Source organism: Dermacentor variabilis, unplaced genomic scaffold, assembly GCF_050947875.1.
Source record: "Dermacentor variabilis isolate Ectoservices unplaced genomic scaffold, ASM5094787v1 scaffold_198, whole genome shotgun sequence".
NCBI classification, from domain to species: domain Eukaryota; kingdom Metazoa; phylum Arthropoda; class Arachnida; order Ixodida; family Ixodidae; genus Dermacentor; species Dermacentor variabilis.
Window position 1 is genome coordinate 10,565 of NW_027460366.1, and position 20,629 is coordinate 31,193.

The following is a 20,629-nucleotide window of genomic DNA, read 5'->3' on the forward strand; positions in this document are numbered from 1 at the left end:
GAACATGAATTTGTGCCAAAACGCGTTTTAAGCATGCATATGCATCTTTTGGTAGACGCGGACGCAGTTTTCTGCAAAACCACACGATATGCATGCAAATGGTGCTTTTCGCAGAACGCGCACGTGGATTTCTACCAAACGACGTGAAAAGCATACCGATGCTGCTCTTTTTAGCACCCGCACATGGATTTGTGCCAAAACGCGTTTTAAGCATGCACATGCATCTTTTGGTAGACGCGGACGCAGTTTTCTGCAAAACCACACGATACGCATGCAAATGGTGCTTTTGGCAGAACGCGCACGTGGATTTCTACCAAACGACGTGAAAAGCATGCCGATGCTGCTCTTTTTAGCACCCGCACATGGATTGTGCCAAAACGCGTTTTAAGCATACACATGCAATTTTGGTAGACGCGTACGCAGTTTTCTGCAAAACCACACGATATGCATGCAAATGGTGCTTTTGGCAGAAGGCGCACGTGGATTTCTACCAAACGACGTGAAAAGCATGCCGATGCTGCTCTTTTTAGCACCCGCACATGGATTTGTGCCAAAACGCGTTTTAAGCATGCACATGCATCTTTTGGTAGACGCGGACGCAGTTTTCTGCAAAACCACACGATATGCATGCAAATGGTGCTTTTGGCAGAAGGCGCACGTGGATTTCTACCAAACGACGTGAAGAGCATGCCGATGCTGCTCTTTTTAGCACCCGCACATGGATTTGTGCCAAAACGCGTTTTAAGCATGCACATGCATCTTTTGGTAGACGCGGACGCAGTTTTCTGCAAAACCACACGATATGCATGCAAATGGTGCTTTTGGCAGAACGCGCACGTGGATTTCTACCAAACGACGTGAAAAGCATGCCGATGCTACTCTTTTTAGCACCCGCACATGGATTTGTGCCAAAACGCGTTTTAAGCATGCACATGCATCTTTTGGTAGACGCGGACGCAGTTTTCTGCAAAACCACACGATATGCATGCAAATGGTGCTTTTGGCAGAACGCGCACGTGGATTTCTACCAAACGACGTGAAAAGCATGCCGATGCTGCTCTTTTTAGCACCCGCACATGGATTTGTGCCCAAACGCGTTTTAAGCATGCACATGCACCTTCTGGTAGACGCGGACGCAGTTTTCTGCAAAACCACACGATATGCATGCAAATGGTGCTTTTGGCAGAACGCGCATGTGGATTTCTACCAAACGACGTGAAAAGCATGCCGATGCTGCTCTTTTTAGCACCCGCACATGGATTTGTGCCAAAACGCGTTTTAAGCATGCACATGCATCTTTTGGTAGACGCGGACGCAGTTTTCTGCAAAACCACACGATATGCATGCAAATGGTGCTTTTGGCAGAACGCGCACGTGGATTTCTACCAAACGACGTGAAAAGCATGCCGATGCTACTCTTTTTAGCACCCGCACATGGATTTGTGCCAAAACGCGTTTCAAGCATGCACATGCATCTTTTGGTAGACGCGGACGCAGTTTTCTGAAAAACCACACGATATGTATGCAAATGGTGCTTTTGGCAGAACGTGCACGTGGATTTCTACCAAACGACGTGAAAAGCATGCCGATGCTGCTCTTTTTAGCACCCGCACATGAATTTGTGCCAAAACGCGTTTTAAGCATGCACATGCATCTTTTGGTAGACGCGGACGCAGTTTTCTGCAAAACCACACGATATGCATGCAAATGGTGCTTTTGGCAGAACGCGCACGTGGATTTCTACCTAACGACGTGAAAAGCATGCCGATGCTGCTCTTTTTAGCGCCCGCACATGGATTTGTGCCAAAACGCGTTTTAAGCATGCACATGCATCTTTTGGTAGACGCGGACGCAGTTTTCTGCAAAACCACACGATACGCATGCAAATGGTGCTTTTGGCAGAACGCGCACGTGGATTTCTACCAAACGACGTGAAAAGCATGCCGATGCTGCTCTTTTTAGCACCCGCACATGGATTGTGCCAAAACGCGTTTTAAGCATGCACATGCATCTTTTGGTAGACGCAGACGCAGTTTTCTGCAAAACCACACGATATGCATGCAAATGGTGCTTTTGGCAGAACGCGCACGTGGATTTCTACCAAACGACGTGAAAAGCATGCCGATGCTGCTCTTTTTAGCACCCGTACATGGATTTGTGCCAAAACGCGTTTCAAGCATGCACATGCATCTTTTGGTAGACGCGGACGCAGTTTTCTGAAAAACCACACGATATGTATGCAAATGGTGCTTTTGGCAGAACGCGCACGTGGATTTCTACCAAACGACGTGAAAAGCATGCCGATGCTGCTCTTTTTAGCACCCGAACATGAATTTGTGCCAAAACGCGTTTTAAGCATGCATATGCATCTTTTGGTAGACGCGGACGCAGTTTTCTGCAAAACCACACGATATGCATGCAAATGGTGCTTTTCGCAGAACGCGCACGTGGATTTCTACCAAACGACGTGAAAAGCATACCGATGCTGTTCTTTTTAGCACCCGCACATGGATTTGTGCCAAAACGCGTTTTAAGCATGCACATGCATCTTTTGGTAGACGCGGACGCAGTTTTCTGCAAAACCACACGATACGCATGCAAATGGTGCTTTTGGCAGAACGCGCACGTGGATTTTTACCAAACGACGTGAAAAGCATGCCGATGCTGCTCTTTTTAGCACCCGCACATGGATTGTGCCAAAACGCGTTTTAAGCATACACATGCAATTTTGGTAGACGCGTACGCAGTTTTCTGCAAAACCACACGATATGCATGCAAATGGTGCTTTTGGCAGAAGGCGCACGTGGATTTCTACCAAACGACGTGAAAAGCATGCCGATGCTGCTCTTTTTAGCACCCGCACATGGATTTGTGCCAAAACGCGTTTTAAGCATGCACATGCATCTTTTGGTAGACGCGGACGCAGTTTTCTGCAAAACCACACGATATGCATGCAAATGGTGCTTTTGGCAGAAGGCGCACGTGGATTTCTACCAAACGACGTGAAGAGCATGCCGATGCTGCTCTTTTTAGCACCCGCACATGGATTTGTGCCAAAACGCGTTTTAAGCATGCACATGCATCTTTTGGTAGACGCGGACGCAGTTTTCTGCAAAACCACACGATATGCATGCAAATGGTGCTTTTGGCAGAACGCGCACGTGGATTTCTACCAAACGACGTGAAAAGCATGCCGATGCTACTCTTTTTAGCACCCGCACATGGATTTGTGCCAAAACGCGTTTTAAGCATGCACATGCATCTTTTGGTAGACGCGGACGCAGTTTTCTGCAAAACCACACGATATGCATGCAAATGGTGCTTTTGGCAGAACGCGCACGTGGATTTCTACCAAACGACGTGAAAAGCATGCCGATGCTGCTCTTTTTAGCACCGGCACATGGATTTGTGCCCAAACGCGTTTTAAGCATGCACATGCACCTTCTGGTAGACGCGGACGCAGTTTTCTGCAAAACCACACGATATGCATGCAAATGGTGCTTTTGGCAGAACGCGCATGTGGATTTCTACCAAACGACGTGAAAAGCATGCCGATGCTGCTCTTTTTAGCACCCGCACATGGATTTGTGCCAAAACGCGTTTTAAGCATGCACATGCATCTTTTGGTAGACGCGGACGCAGTTTTCTGCAAAACCACACGATATGCATGCAAATGGTGCTTTTGGCAGAACGCGCACGTGGATTTCTACCAAACGACGTGAAAAGCATGCCGATGCTGCTCTTTTTAGCACCCGCACATGGATTTGTGCCAAAACGCGTTTTAAGCATGCACATGCATCTTTTGGTAGACGCGGACGCAGTTTTCCGCAAAACCACACGATATGCATGCAAATGGTGCTTTTGGCAGAACGCGCACGTGGATTTCTACCAAACGACGTGAAAAGCATGCCGATGCTGCTCTTTTTAGCACCCGCACATGGATTTGTGCCAAAACGCGTTTTAAGCATGCACATGCATCTTTTGGTAGACGCGGACGCAGTTTTCTGCAAAACCACACGATATGCATGCAAATGGTGCTTTTGGCAGAACGCGCACGTGGATTTCTACCAAACGACGTGAAAAGCATGCCGATGCTGCTGTTTTTAGCACCCGCACATGGATTTGTGCCAAAACGCGTTTTAAGCATGCACATGCATCTTTTGGTAGACGCGGACGCAGTTTTCTGCAAAACCACACGATATGCATGCAAATGGTGCTTTTGGCAGACGCGCACGTGGATTTCTACCAAACGACGTGAAAAGCATGCCTATGCTGCTCTTTTTAGCACCCGCACATTGATTTGTGCCAAAACGCGTTTTAAGCATGCACATGCATCTTTTGGTAGCCGCGGACGCAGTTTTCTACAAAACCACACGATATGCATGCAAATGGTGCTTTTGGCAGAACGCGCACGTGGATTTCTACCAAACGACGTGAAAAGCATGCCGATGCTGCTCTTTTTAGCACCCGCACATGGATTTGTGCCAAAACGCGTTTTAAGAATGCACATGCATCTTTTGGTAGACGCGGACGCAGTTTTCTGCAAAACCACACGATATGCATGCAAATGGTGCTTTTGGCAGAACGCGCACGTGGATTTCTAGCAAACGACGTGAAAAGCATGCCGATGCTGCTCTTTTTAGCACCCGCAAATGGATTTGTGCCAAAACGCGTTTTAAGCATGCACATGCATCTTTTGGTAGACGCGGACGCAGTTTTCTGAAAAACCACACGATATGCATGCAAATGGTGTTTTTGGCAGAACGCGCACGTGGATTTCTACCAAACGACGTGAAAAGCATGCCGATGCTGCTCTTTTTAGCACCCGCACATGGATTTGTGCCAAAACGCGTTTTAAGCAAGCACAGGCATATTTTGGTAGACGCGGACGCAGTTTTCTGAAAAACCCCACGACATGCATGCAAATGGTGCTTTTTTCAGAACGCGCACGTGGATTTCTACCAAACGACGTGAAAAGCATGCCGATGCTGCTCTTTTTAGCACCCGCACATGGATTTGTGCCAAAACGCGTTTTAAGCATGCACATGCATCTTTTGGTAGACGCGGACGCAGTTTTCTGCAAAACCACACGACATGCATGCAAATGGTGCTTTTGGCAGAACGCGAACGTGGATTGCTACCAAACGACGTGAAAAGCATGCCGATGCTGCTCTTTTTAGCACCCGCACATGGATTTGTGCCAAAACACGTGTTAAGCATGCACATGCATCTTTTGGTAGACGCGGACGCAGTTTTCTGCAAAAGCACACGATATGCATGCAAATGGTGCTTTTCGCAGAACGCGCACGTGGATTTCTACCAAACGACGTGAAAAGGATGCCGATGCTGCTCTTTTTAGCACCCGCACATGGATTTGTGCCAAAACGCGTTTTAAGCATGCACATGCATCTTTTGGTAGACGCGGACGCAGTTTTCTGCAAAACCACACGATATGCATGCAAATGGTGCTTTTGGCAGAACGCGCACGTGGATTTCAACCAAACGACGTGAAAAGCATGCCGATGCTGCTCTTTTTAGCACCCGCACATGGATTTGTGCCAAAACGCGTTATAAGCATGCACATGCATATTTAGGTAGACGCGGACGCAGTTTTCTGTAAAACCACACGATATGCATGCAAATGGTGCTTTTGGCAGAACGCGCACGTGGATTTCTACCAAACGACGTGAAAAGCATGCCGATGCTGCTCTTTTTAGCACCCGCACATGGATTTGTGCCCAAACGCGTTTTAAGCATGCACATGCACCTTCTGGTAGACGCGGACGCAGTTTTCTGCAAAACCACACGATATGCTTGCAAATGGTGCTTTTGGCAGAACGCGCATGTGGATTTCTACCAAACGACGTGAAAAGCATGCCGATGCTGCTCTTTTTAGCACCCGCACATGGATTTGTGCCAAAACGCGTTTTAAGCATGCACATGCATCTTTTGGTAGACGCGGACGCAGTTTTCTGCAAAACCACACGATATGCATGCAAATGGTGCTTTTGGCAGAACGCGCACGTGGATTTCTAGCAAACGACGTGAAAAGCATGCCGATGCTGCTCTTTTTAGCACCCGCACATGGATTTGTGCCAAAACGCGTTTTAAGCATGCACGTGCGTCTTTTGGTAGACGCGGACGCAGTTTTCTGAAAAACCACACGATATGCATGCAAATGGTGCTTTTGGCAGAACGCGCACGTGGATTTCTACCAAACGATGTGAAAATCATGCCGATGCTGCTCTTTTTAGCACCCGCACATGGATTTGTGCCAAAACGCGTTTTAAGCATGCACATGCATCTTTTGGTAGACGCGGACGCAGTTTTCTGCAAAACCACACGATATGCATGCAAATGGTGCTTTTGGCAGAACGCGCACGTGGATTTCTACCAAACGACGTGAAAAGCATGCCGATGCTGCTCTTTTTAGCACCCGCACACGGATTTGTGCCAAAACGCGTTTTAAGCATGCACATGCATCTTTTGGTAGACGCGGACGCAGTTTTCTGCAAAACCAAACGATATGCATGCAAATGGTGCTTTTGGCAGAACGCGCACGTGGATTTCTACCAAACGACGTGAAAAGCATGCCGATGCTGCTCTTTTTAGCACCCGCACATGGATTTGTGCAAAAACGCGTTTTAAGCATGCACATGCATCTTTTGGTAGACGCGGACGCAGTTTTCCGCAAAACCACACGATATGCATGCAAATGGTGCTTTTGGCAGAACGCGCACGTGGATTTCTACCAAACGACCTGAAAAGCATGCCGATGCTGCTCTTTTTAGCACCCGCACATGTATTTGTGCCAAAACGCGGTTTTAAGCATGCACATGCATCTTTTGGTAGACGCGGACGCAGTTTTCTGCAAAACCACACGATATGCATGCAAATGGTGCTTTTGGCAGAACGCGCACGTGGATTTCTACCAAACGACGTGAAAAGCATGCCGATGCTGCTCTTTTTAGCACCCGCACATGGATTTGTGCCAAAACGCGTTTTAAGCATGCACATGCATCTTTTGGTAGACGCGGACGCAGTTTTCTGAAAAACCACACCATATGCATGCAAATGGTGCTTTTGGCAGAACGCGCACGTGGATTTCTACCAAACGACATGAAAAGCATGCCGATGCTGCTCTTTTTAGCACCCGCACATTGATTTGTGCCAAAACGCGTTTTAAGCATGCACATGCATCTTGTGGTAGACGCGGACGCAGTTTTCTGCAAAACCACACGATATGCATGCAATTGGTGCTTTTGGCAGAACGCGCACGTGGATTTCTACCAAACGACGTGAAAAGCATGCCGATGCTGCTCTTTTTAGCACCCGCACATGGATTTGTGCCAAAACGCGTTTTAAGCATGCACATGCATCTTTTGGTAGACGCGGACGCAGTTTTCTGCAAAACCACACGATATGCATGCAAATGGTGCTTTTGGCAGAACGCGCACGTGGATTTCTACCAAACGACGTGAAAAGCATGCCGATGCTGCTCTTTTTAGCACCCGCTCATGGATTTTGCCAACACGCGTTTTAAGCATGCACATGCATCTTTTGGTAGACGCGGACGCAGTTTTCTGCAAAACCACACGATATGCATGCAAATGGTGCTTTTGGCAGAACGCGCACGTGGATTTCTACCAAACGACGTGAAAAGCATGCCGATGCTGCTCTTTTTAGCACCCGCACATGGATTTGTGCCAAAACGCGTGTTAAGCATGCACATGCATCTTTTGGTAGACGCGGACGCAGTTTTCTGCAAAACCACACGATATGCATGCAAATGGTGCTTTTGCCAGAACGCGCACGTGGATTTCTACCAAACGACGCGAAAAGCATGCCGATGCTGCTCTTTTTAGCACCTGCACATGGATTTGTGCCAAAACGCGTTTCAAGTATGCACATGCATCTTTTGGTAGACGCGGACGCAGTTTTCTGAAAAACCACACGATATGTATGCAAATGGTGCTTTTGGCAGAACGCGCACGTGGATTTCTACCAAACGACGTGAAAAGCATGCCGATGCTGCTCTTTTTAGCACCCGCACATGAATTTGTGCCAAAACGCGTTTTAAGCATGCATATGCATCTTTTGGTAGACGCGGACGCAGTTTTCTGCAAAACCACACGATATGCATGCAAATGGTGCTTTTGGCAGAACGCGCACGTGGATTTCTACCAAACGACGTGAAAAGCATGCCGATGCTGCTCTTTTTAGCACCCGCACATGGATTGTGCCAAAACGCGTTTTAAGCATACACATGCAATTTTGGTAGACGCGGACGCAGTTTTCTGCAAAACCACACGATATGCATGCAAATGGTGCTTTTGGCAGAACGCGCACGTGGATTTCTACCAAACGACGTGAAAAGCATGCCGATGCTGCTCTTTTTAGCACCCGCACATGGATTTGTGCCAAAACGCGTTTTAAGCATGCACACGCATCTTTTGGTAGACGCAGACGCAGTTTTCTGCAAAACCACACGATATGCATGCAAATGGTGCTTTTGGCAGAACGCGCACGTGGATTTCTATCAAACGACGTGAAAAGCATGCCGATGCTGCTCTTTTTAGCACCCGCACATGGATTTGTGCCAAAACGCGTTTTAAGCAAGCACAGGCATCTTTTGGTAGACGCGGACGCAGTTTTCTGAAAAACCACACAACATGCATGCAAATGGTGCTTTTTTCAGAACGCGCACGTGGATTTCTACCAAACGACGTGAAAAGCATGCCGATGCTGCTCTTTTTAGCACCCGCACATGGATTTGTGCCAAAACGCGTTTTAAGCATGCACATGCATCTTTTGGTAGACGCGGACGAAGTTTTCTGCAAAACCACACGATATGCATGCAAATGGTGCTTTTGGCAGAACGCGCACGTGGATTTCTACCAAACGACGTGAAAAGCATGCCGATGCTGCTCTTTTTAGCACCCGCACATGGATTTGTGCCAAAACGCGTTTTAAGAATGCACATGCATCTTTTGGTAGACGCGGACGCAGTTTTCTGCAAAACCACACGATATGCATGCAAATGGTGCTTTACGCAGAACGCGCACGTGGATTTCAACCAAACGACGAGAAAAGCATGCCGATGCTGCTCTTTTTAGCACCCGCACATGGATTTGTGCCAAAACGCGTTATAAGCATGCACATGCATATTTAGGTAGACGCGGACGCAGTTTTCTGTAAAACCACACGATATGCATGCAAATGGTGCTTTTGGCAGAACGCGCACGTGGAGTTCTACCAAACGACGTGAAAAGCATGCCGATGCTGCTCTTTTTAGCACCCGCACATGGATTTGTGCCCAAACGCGTTTTAAGCATGCACATGCACATTCTGGTAGACGCGGACGCAGTTTTCTGCAAAACCACACGATATGCTTGCAAATGGTGCTTTTGGCAGAACGCGCATGTGAATTTCTACCAAACGACGTGAAAAGCATGCCGATGCTGCTCTTTTTAGCACCCGCACATGGATTTGTGCCAAAACGCGTTTTAAGCATGCACATGCATCTTTTGGTAGACGCGGACGCAGTTTTCTGCAAAACCACACGATATGCATGCAAATGGTGCTTTTGGCAGAACGCGCACGTGGATTTCTAGCAAACGACGTGAAAAGCATGCCGATGCTGCTCTTTTTAGCACCCGCACATGGATTTGTGCCAAAACGCGTTTTAAGCATGCACGTGCGTCTTTTGGTAGACGCGGACGCAGTTTTCTGAAAAACCACACGATATGCATGCAAATGGTGCTTTTGGCAGAACGCGCACGTGGATTTCTACCAAACGATGTGAAAATCATGCCGATGCTGCTCTTTTTAGCACCCGCACATGGATTTGTGCCAAAACGCGTTTTAAGCATGCACATGCATCTTTTGGTAGACGCGGACGCAGTTTTCTGCAAAACCACACGATATGCATGCAAATGGTGCTTTTGGCAGAACGCGCACGTGGATTTCTACCAAACGACGTGAAAAGCATGCCGATGCTGCTCTTTTTAGCACCCGCACACGGATTTGTGCCAAAACGCGTTTTAAGCATGCACATGCATCTTTTGGTAGACGCGGACGCAGTTTTCTGCAAAACCAAACGATATGCATGCAAATGGTGCTTTTGGCAGAACGCGCACGTGGATTTCTACCAAACGACGTGAAAAGCATGCCGATGCTGCTCTTTTTAGCACCCGCACATGGATTTGTGCAAAAACGCGTTTTAAGCATGCACATGCATCTTTTGGTAGACGCGGACGCAGTTTTCCGCAAAACCACACGATATGCATGCAAATGGTGCTTTTGGCAGAACGCGCACGTGGATTTCTACCAAACGACCTGAAAAGCATGCCGATGCTGCTCTTTTTAGCACCCGCACATGTATTTGTGCCAAAACGCGGTTTTAAGCATGCACATGCATCTTTTGGTAGACGCGGACGCAGTTTTCTGCAAAACCACACGATATGCATGCAAATGGTGCTTTTGGCAGAACGCGCACGTGGATTTCTACCAAACGACGTGAAAAGCATGCCGATGCTGCTCTTTTTAGCACCCGCACATGGATTTGTGCCAAAACGCGTTTTAAGCATGCACATGCATCTTTTGGTAGACGCGGACGCAGTTTTCTGAAAAACCACACCATATGCATGCAAATGGTGCTTTTGGCAGAACGCGCACGTGGATTTCTACCAAACGACATGAAAAGCATGCCGATGCTGCTCTTTTTAGCACCCGCACATTGATTTGTGCCAAAACGCGTTTTAAGCATGCACATGCATCTTGTGGTAGACGCGGACGCAGTTTTCTGCAAAACCACACGATATGCATGCAATTGGTGCTTTTGGCAGAACGCGCACGTGGATTTCTACCAAACGACGTGAAAAGCATGCCGATGCTGCTCTTTTTAGCACCCGCACATGGATTTGTGCCAAAACGCGTTTTAAGCATGCACATGCATCTTTTGGTAGACGCGGACGCAGTTTTCTGCAAAACCACACGATATGCATGCAAATGGTGCTTTTGGCAGAACGCGCACGTGGATTTCTACCAAACGACGTGAAAAGCATGCCGATGCTGCTCTTTTTAGCACCCGCTCATGGATTTTGCCAACACGCGTTTTAAGCATGCACATGCATCTTTTGGTAGACGCGGACGCAGTTTTCTGCAAAACCACACGATATGCATGCAAATGGTGCTTTTGGCAGAACGCGCACGTGGATTTCTACCAAACGACGTGAAAAGCATGCCGATGCTGCTCTTTTTAGCACCCGCACATGGATTTGTGCCAAAACGCGTGTTAAGCATGCACATGCATCTTTTGGTAGACGCGGACGCAGTTTTCTGCAAAACCACACGATATGCATGCAAATGGTGCTTTTGCCAGAACGCGCACGTGGATTTCTACCAAACGACGCGAAAAGCATGCCGATGCTGCTCTTTTTAGCACCTGCACATGGATTTGTGCCAAAACGCGTTTCAAGTATGCACATGCATCTTTTGGTAGACGCGGACGCAGTTTTCTGAAAAACCACACGATATGTATGCAAATGGTGCTTTTGGCAGAACGCGCACGTGGATTTCTACCAAACGACGTGAAAAGCATGCCGATGCTGCTCTTTTTAGCACCCGCACATGAATTTGTGCCAAAACGCGTTTTAAGCATGCATATGCATCTTTTGGTAGACGCGGACGCAGTTTTCTGCAAAACCACACGATATGCATGCAAATGGTGCTTTTGGCAGAACGCGCACGTGGATTTCTACCAAACGACGTGAAAAGCGTGCCGATGCTGCTCTTTTTAGCACCCGCACATGGATTGTGCCAAAACGCGTTTTAAGCATACACATGCAATTTTGGTAGACGCGGACGCAGTTTTCTGCAAAACCACACGATATGCATGCAAATGGTGCTTTTGGCAGAACGCGCACGTGGATTTCTACCAAACGACGTGAAAAGCATGCCGATGCTGCTCTTTTTAGCACCCGCACATGGATTTGTGCCAAAACGCGTTTTAAGCATGCACACGCATCTTTTGGTAGACGCAGACGCAGTTTTCTGCAAAACCACACGATATGCATGCAAATGGTGCTTTTGGCAGAACGCGCACGTGGATTTCTATCAAACGACGTGAAAAGCATGCCGATGCTGCTCTTTTTAGCACCCGCACATGGATTTGTGCCAAAACGCGTTTTAAGCAAGCACAGGCATCTTTTGGTAGACGCGGACGCAGTTTTCTGAAAAACCACACAACATGCATGCAAATGGTGCTTTTTTCAGAACGCGCACGTGGATTTCTACCAAACGACGTGAAAAGCATGCCGATGCTGCTCTTTTTAGCACCCGCACATGGATTTGTGCCAAAACGCGTTTTAAGCATGCACATGCATCTTTTGGTAGACGCGGACGAAGTTTTCTGCAAAACCACACGATATGCATGCAAATGGTGCTTTTGGCAGAACGCGCACGTGGATTTCTACCAAACGACGTGAAAAGCATGCCGATGCTGCTCTTTTTAGCACCCGCACATGGATTTGTGCCAAAACGCGTTTTAAGCATGCACACGCATCTTTTGGTAGACGCGGACGCAGTTTTCTGCAAAACCACACGATATGCATGCAAATGGTGCTTTTGGCAGAACGCGCACGTGGATTTCTACCAAACGACGTGAAAAGCATGCCGATGCTGCTCTTTTTAGCACCCGCACATGGATTTGTGCCAAAACGCGTTTTAAGCAAGCACAGGCATCTTTTGGTAGACGCGGACGCAGTTTTCTGAAAAACCACACGACATGCATGCAAAGGTGCTTTTTTCAGAACGCGCACGTGGATTTCTACCAAACGACGTGAAAAGCATGCCGACGCTGCTATTTTTAGCACCCGCACATGGATTTGTGCCAAAACGCGTTTTAAGCATGCACATGCATCTTTTGGTAGACGCGGACGAAGTTTTCTGCAAAACCACACGATATGCATGCAAATGGTGCTTTTGGCAGAACGCGCACGTGGATTTCTACCAAACGACGTGAAAAGCATGCCGATGCTGCTCTTTTTAGCACCCGCACATGGATTTGTGCCAAAACGCGTTTTAAGCATGCACATGCACCTTCTGGTAGACGCGGACGCAGTTTTCTGCAAAACCACACGATATGCATGCAAATGGTGCTTTTGGCAGAACGCGCATGTGGATTTCTACCAAACGACGTGAAAAGCATGCCGATGCTGCTCTTTTTAGCACCCGCACATGGATTTGTGCCAAAACGCGTTTTAAGCATGCACATGCATCTTTTGGTAGACGCGGACGCAGTTTTCTGCAAAACCACACGATATGCATGCAAACGGTGCTTTTGGCAGAACGCGCACGTGGATTCCTACCAAACGACGTGAAAAGCATGCCGATGCTGCTCTTTTTAGCACCCGCACATGGATTTGTGCCAAAACGCGTTTTAAGCATGCACATGCATCTTTTGGTATACACGGACGCAGTTTTCTGCAAAACCACACGATATGCATGCAAATGGTGCTTTTGGCAGAACGCGCACGTGGATTTCTACCAAACGACGTGAAAAGCATGCCGATGCTGCTGTTTTTAGCACCCGCACATGGATTTGTGCCAAAACGCGTTTTAAGCATGCACATGCATCTTTTGGTAGACGCGGACGCAGTTTTCTGCAAAACCACACGATATGCATGCAAATGGTGCTTTTGGCAGAACGCGCACGTGGATTTCTACCAAACGACGTGAAAAGCATGCCGATGCTGCTCTTTTTAGCACCCGCACATGGATTTGTGCCAAAACGCGTTTTAAGCATGCACACGCATCTTTTGGTAGACGCGGATGCAGTTTTCTGCAAAACCACACGATATGCATGCAAATGGTGCTTTTGGCAGAACGCGCACGTGGATTTCTACCAAACGACGTGAAAAGCATGCCGATGCTGCTCTTTTTAGCACCCGCACATGGATTTGTGCCAAAACGCGTTTTAAGCAAGCACAGGCATCTTTTGGTAGACGCGGACGCAGTTTTCTGAAAAACCACACGACATGCATGCAAATGGTGCTTTTTTCAGAACGCGCACGTGGATTTCTACCAAACGACGTGAAAAGCATGCCAATGCTGCTCTTTATAGCACCCGCACATGGATTTGTGCCAAAACGCGTGTTAAGCATGCACATGCATCTTTTGGTAGACGCGGACGCAGTTTTCTGCAAAAGCACACGATATGCATGCAAATGGTGCTTTTGGCAGAACGTGCACGTGGATTTCTACCAAACGACGTGAAAAGGATGCCGATGCTGCTCTTTTTAGCACCCGCACATGGATTTGTGCCAAAACGCGTTTTAAGCATGCACATGCATCTTTTGGTAGACGCGGACGCAGTTTTCTGCAAAACCACACGATATGCATGCAAATGGTGCTTTTGGCAGAACGCGCACGTGGATTTCTACCAAACGACGTGAAAAGCATGCCGATGCTGCTCTTTTTAGCACCCGCACATGGATTTGTGCCAAAACGCGTTTTAAGCATGCACATGCATATTTAGGTAGACGCGGACGCAGTTTTCTGTAAAACCACACGATATGCATGCAAATGGTGCTTTTGGCAGAACGCGCACGTGGATTTCTACCAAACGATGTGAAAAGCATGCCGATGCTGCTCTTTTTAGCACCCGCACATGGATTTGTGCCAAAACGCGTTTTAAGCATGCACATGCATCTTTTGGTAGACGCGGACGCAGTTTTCTGCAAAACCACACGATATGCATGCAAATGGTGCTTTTGGCAGAACGCGCACGTGCATTTCTACCAAACGATGTGAAAAGCATGCCGATGCTGCTCTTTTTAGCACCCGCACATGGATTTGTGCCAAAACGCGTGTTAAGCATGCACATGCATCTTTTGGTAGACGCGGACGCAGTTTTCTGCAAAAGCACTCGATATGCATGCAAATGGTGCTTTTGGCAGAACGCGCACGTGGATTTCTACCAAACGACGTGAAAAGCATGCCGATGCTGCTCTTTTTAGCACCCGCACATGGATTTGTGCCAAAACGCGTGTTAAGCATGCACGTGCATCTTTTGGTAGACGCGGACGCAGTTTTCTGCAAAACCACACCATATGCATCCAAATGGTGCTTTTGGCAGAACGCGCACGTGGATTTCTAGCAAACGACGTGAAAAGCATGCCGATGCTGCTCTTTTTAGCACCCGCACATGTATTTGTGCCAAAACGCGTTTCAAGCATGCACAATCACCTTTTGGTAGACGCGGACGCAGTTTTCTGCAAAACCACACGATATGCATGCAAATGGTGCTTTTGGCAGAACGCGCACGTGGATTTCTACCAAACGACGTGAAAAGCATGCCGATGCTGCCCTTTTTAGCACCCGCACATGGATTTGTGCCAAAACGCGTTTTAAGCATGCACATGCATCTTTTGGTAGACGCGGACGCAGTTTTCTGCAAAACCACACGATATGCATGCAAATGGTGCTTTTGTAAGAACGCGCACGTGGATTTCTACCAAACGACGTGAAAAGCATGCCGATGCTGCTCTTTTTAGCACCCGCACATGGATTTGTGCCAAAACGCGTTTTAAGCATGCACATGCATCTTTTGGTAGACGCGGACGCAGTTTTCTGCAAAACCACACGATATGCATGCAAATGGTGCTTTTGGCAGAACGCGCACGTGGATTTCTACCAAACGACGTGAAAAGCATGCCGATGCTGCTCTTTTTAGCACCCGCACATTGATTTGTGCCAAAATGCGTTTTAAGCATGCACATGCATCTTTTGGTAGACGCGGACGCAGTTTTCTACAAAACCACACGATATGCATGCAAATGGTGCTTTTTGCAGAACGCGCACGTGGATTTCTACCAAACGACGTGAAAAGGATGCCGATGCTGCTCTTTTTAGCACCCGCACATGGATTTGTGCCAAAACGCGTTTTAAGCATGCACATGCATCTTTTGGTAGACGCGGACGCAGTTTTCTGCAAAACCACACGATATGCATGCAAATGGTGCTTTTGGCAGAACGCGCACGTGGATTTCTACCAAACGACGTGAAAAGCATGCCGATGCTGCTCTTTTTAGCACCCGCACATGGATTTGTGCCAAAACGCGTTTTAAGCATGCACATGCATATTTAGGTAGACGCGGACGCAGTTTTCTGTAAAACCACACGATATGCATGCAAATGGTGCTTTTGGCAGAACGCGCACGTGGATTTCTACCAAACGATGTGAAAAGCATGCCGATGCTGCTCTTTTTAGCACCCGCACATGGATTTGTGCCAAAACGCGTGTTAAGCATGCACATGCATCTTTGGGTAGACGCGGACGCAGTTTTCTGCAAAACCACACGATATGCATGCAAATGGTGCTTTTGGCAGAACGCGCACGTGGATTTCTACCAAACGACGTGAAAAGCATGCCGATGCTGCTCTTTTTAGCACCCGCACATGGATTTGTGCCAAAACGCGTGTTAAGCATGCACATGCATCTTTTGGTAGACGCGGACGCAGTTTTCTGCAAAAGCACTCGATATGCATGCAAATGGTGCTTTTGGCAGAACGCGCACGTGGATTTCTACCAAACGACGTGAAAAGCATGCCGATGCTGCTCTTTTTAGCACCCGCACATGGATTTGTGCCAAAACGCGTGTTAAGCATGCACGTGCATCTTTTGGTAGACGCGGACGCAGTTTTCTGCAAAACCACACCATATGCATCCAAATGGTGCTTTTGGCAGAACGCGCACGTGGATTTCTAGCAAACGACGTGAAAAGCATGCCGATGCTGCTCTTTTTAGCACCCGCACATGGATTTGTGCCAAAACGCGTTTCAAGCATGCACAATCACCTTTTGGTAGACGCGGACGCAGTTTTCTGCAAAACCACACGATATGCATGCAAATGGTGCTTTTGGCAGAACGCGCACGTGGATTTCTACCAAACGACGTGAAAAGCATGCCGATGCTGCCCTTTTTAGCACCCGCACATGGATTTGTGCCAAAACGCGTTTTAAGCATGCACATGCATCTTTTGGTAGACGCGGACGCAGTTTTCTGCAAAACCACACGATATGCATGCAAATGGTGCTTTTGTAAGAACGCGCACGTGGATTTCTACCAAACGACGTGAAAAGCATGCCGATGCTGCTCTTTTTAGCACCCGCACATGGATTTGTGCCAAAACGCGTTTTAAGCATGCACATGCATCTTTTGGTAGACGCGGACGCAGTTTTCTGCAAAACCACACGATATGCATGCAAATGGTGCTTTTGGCAGAACGCGCACGTGGATTTCTACCAAACGACGTGAAAAGCATGCCGATGCTGCTCTTTTTAGCACCCGCACATTGATTTGTGCCAAAATGCGTTTTAAGCATGCACATGCATCTTTTGGTAGACGCGGACGCAGTTTTCTACAAAACCACACGATATGCATGCAAATGGTGCTTTTTGCAGAACGCGCACGTGGATTTCTACCAAACGACGTGAAAAGCATGCCGATGCTGCTCTTTTTAGCACCCGCACATGGATTTGTGCCAAAACGCGTTTTAAGCATGCACACGCATCTTTTGGTAGACGCGGACGCAGTTTTCTGCAAAACCACGCGATATGCATGCAAATGGTGCTTTTGGCAGAACGCGCACGTGGATTTCTACCAAACGACGTGAAAAGCATGCCGATGCTGCTCTTTTTAGCACCCGCACATAGATTTGTGCCAAAACGCGTTTTAAGCAAGCACACCCAGTCAACAATTCCAACAAGGCCATGTCTGTTGGCTATGCGGAAATCTGGCATGTTGGCTTATGGGTCTGTTGGCTTTATTGGCCTGTTGGCATATGGGCCTGTTGGCTTATGGGCCTGTTGGCTTATGGGTCTGTTGGCTTATGGGTCTGTTGGCTTATGGGTCTGTTGGCTTATGGGTCTGTTGGTTTATGGCTCTGTTGGCTTATGGGTCTGTTGGTTTACCGGCCTATTGGCTTGTTGGCCTGTATGCTGTTGGCTTGTTGGAGTGCATGGCTAAGCCTACATATTAGGCCTGCACATACACAGCCTTGTGTTATTTGGCAGAAAATAAGTCTTTTTCTGAATACCTGACATTATTTTTATTTGCATCAAGTACAGGGTACAGGAAATACACAATATTTTTAGTGTACTTGCTAATAATAATACATTACTAAATGTACATCACTACATTAATACATTACTAAATGTACTAAAATTTCGCGTGCCACTGACGCCAACAACATCGGCACTGAGTGGTTGAAGTGGGTGAAACGCTTCGAAAACTTCATCGTAGCCTGCGGTATCACAGCCGATGCCCGGAAGATGGCCATAGTACTACACTACGTGGGGGAAGAAGTGTATGACACTTACTGTGCACTACCCGATCCTCCCGCAGCCGCAGCTGCGTCTACCATTTCAAGCACCGGTGGCTCCAGTAACGCAACCCCTCTCTACACCACAGCACGTAGGAAGCTCGATGACCATTTCGCACCCTGAGTAAACACTACCTTCGAGGTTAACCGCTTCCGTCAAGCCAAGCAAATGGAAAACGAGTCGCTCGACGCATTTTACGCCAGACTATGACAGCTTAGGCACTGTGCTTTCGCCGATGACACCAAAATCAAGAATCAAATATTGCTGTCTACAACGTCGACACGTCTACGCCGGTATGCCATGCAGCATGACCTCAACTTGCAAGGAATTCTCAAACAAGGCAGGTTATTTGAAGAGGTCGAGCACGACATCTCCGTGATCGAGCAAGAAAGCCGGCAGTGTAAGGAAAACTCGGCGTCAGCGTCTACACTTGCAGTAAACTCCTAGCGCACCTCGCGACCTCATCAGCCGAAGCACCATGGGAAAGAGCCGTCGCGGACTCGTGAGCCTCCGCGCCATCAACGGGCAAATGCGACATGCTACAACTGCGGAAAACCATGGCCTCACAGTAAGGGACGCTCTAGTTGCCCCGCTCTTGGCAAACGGTGTACTGCGAAAACTGGACACTTTGCTAGTGTGTGTCGTTCAGCACACAAAGCCCTACACGCAGTTGTGTGGGACAGCAGCCCTGACAATGATGAACACGTTTTCATGACCTCGTCTCACTGTCACGCAGTCACGGGATCTCCACAGGTGGACGTCAAACTTGATGGCGAGGACGTCCGTTTTACAATTGATACTGGTGCTACCGTGTCTGTCGTCGGTTCGAACAGCTTAAGAAATCATTTAAGCAAGGAAACGCTGTCCAAGACATCTAAGAAAGTATTTGCTTATGGGGCAAATTCTCCTTTACCGCTACTTGGAAAGCTTGATGTTGTCATGACCTACAAGGAGAGCAGCAGCCATGAAACTCTCTACGTTGTGTCTGGAGACTGTGCACCACTGCTCAGTTTCTCTGCAGCTTCCGTCTAGGACTAGTCCAGATCACGTATAGTGTGGGAGAGGTTACGAACAGACTGGATCCGAGGATGGCCTACCCAGACCTCTTCAAGGGAGTGGGCTGTCTAAAGGACTTCCAGGTTCACCTCCATGTTGACCCCAGTGTTCAACCAGTAGCCCAACCTCACAGACGCATACCCTTCTCTATGCGAAAGCCACTGGAAAAAGAGCTCGAAAGGCTACAGTCCCTTGGCATCATCGAAAAGACTGAAGGACCAACCCCCTGGGTATCACCAATTGTGGCAGTACCGAAGCCACATGACCCCGAGCACATTCGAATGTGTGTTGACATTCGCTGTGCCAACCAAGCTATCCAGCGTGAGAGACATGTCACACCCACAGTGGACGACATCTTTGTTGCTTTGAACGGCTCCATCTTATTCTCTAAACTCGATCTGAAAGATGGGTACCACCAACTAGAACTTGACGCATCATCCCATGTGATCACCACTTTCTCCACACATGCTGGGCTCTTCCGATACAAGAGACTCAACTTCGGAATCAACTCAGCAGCCGAAGTGTTTCAGGACACCATCCGTCAGGTTCTAACTAACATCCCCAACGTGCTCAACGTAAGCGATGACATATTGGTGTATGGAAAGACTGAGAAAGAACATAAGGCTTTGAAGGCCACACTGGAATGCCTACTTGCAAGTGGTCTCACACTGAATGTCAAGAAATGCAGGTTCTACCAACGGGAACTTACATTTTTCGGGCATGTGTTCTCCAGCAATGGTGTGCAACCGGACCCCACTAAGGTGTCTGCGATCTTGGGTGCATCACCACCTTCCAGCACCACTGAAGTGAAGAGTCTCCTCGGGCTCGTTAACTACTGTGGTCGGTTCATACCCAACTTGGCCCACCTCACCCAACCACTCAGGAAACTCACGGCCAAAGGAGAGGACTGGTGTTGGACAGACATACAGCAAGACGCCCTGGACGAACTGAAGAGAAAGCTTTCCGAGGCCACAACTCTCGCCTACTTCGATCCAGGAAAGAACATCACACTCATTGTAGATGTTGCTCCTCATGGCCTTGGTGCCATTCTCACGCAGACATCCGGAAGCGAAACCATAGTGGTAGCATATGGGAGTCGTGCTCTTTCTCCTGTGGAGGCACGCTACTCTCAAATTGAACGGGAAATGCTGGCCGTGGTGTGGGGAATTGAGCATTTTCACATCAC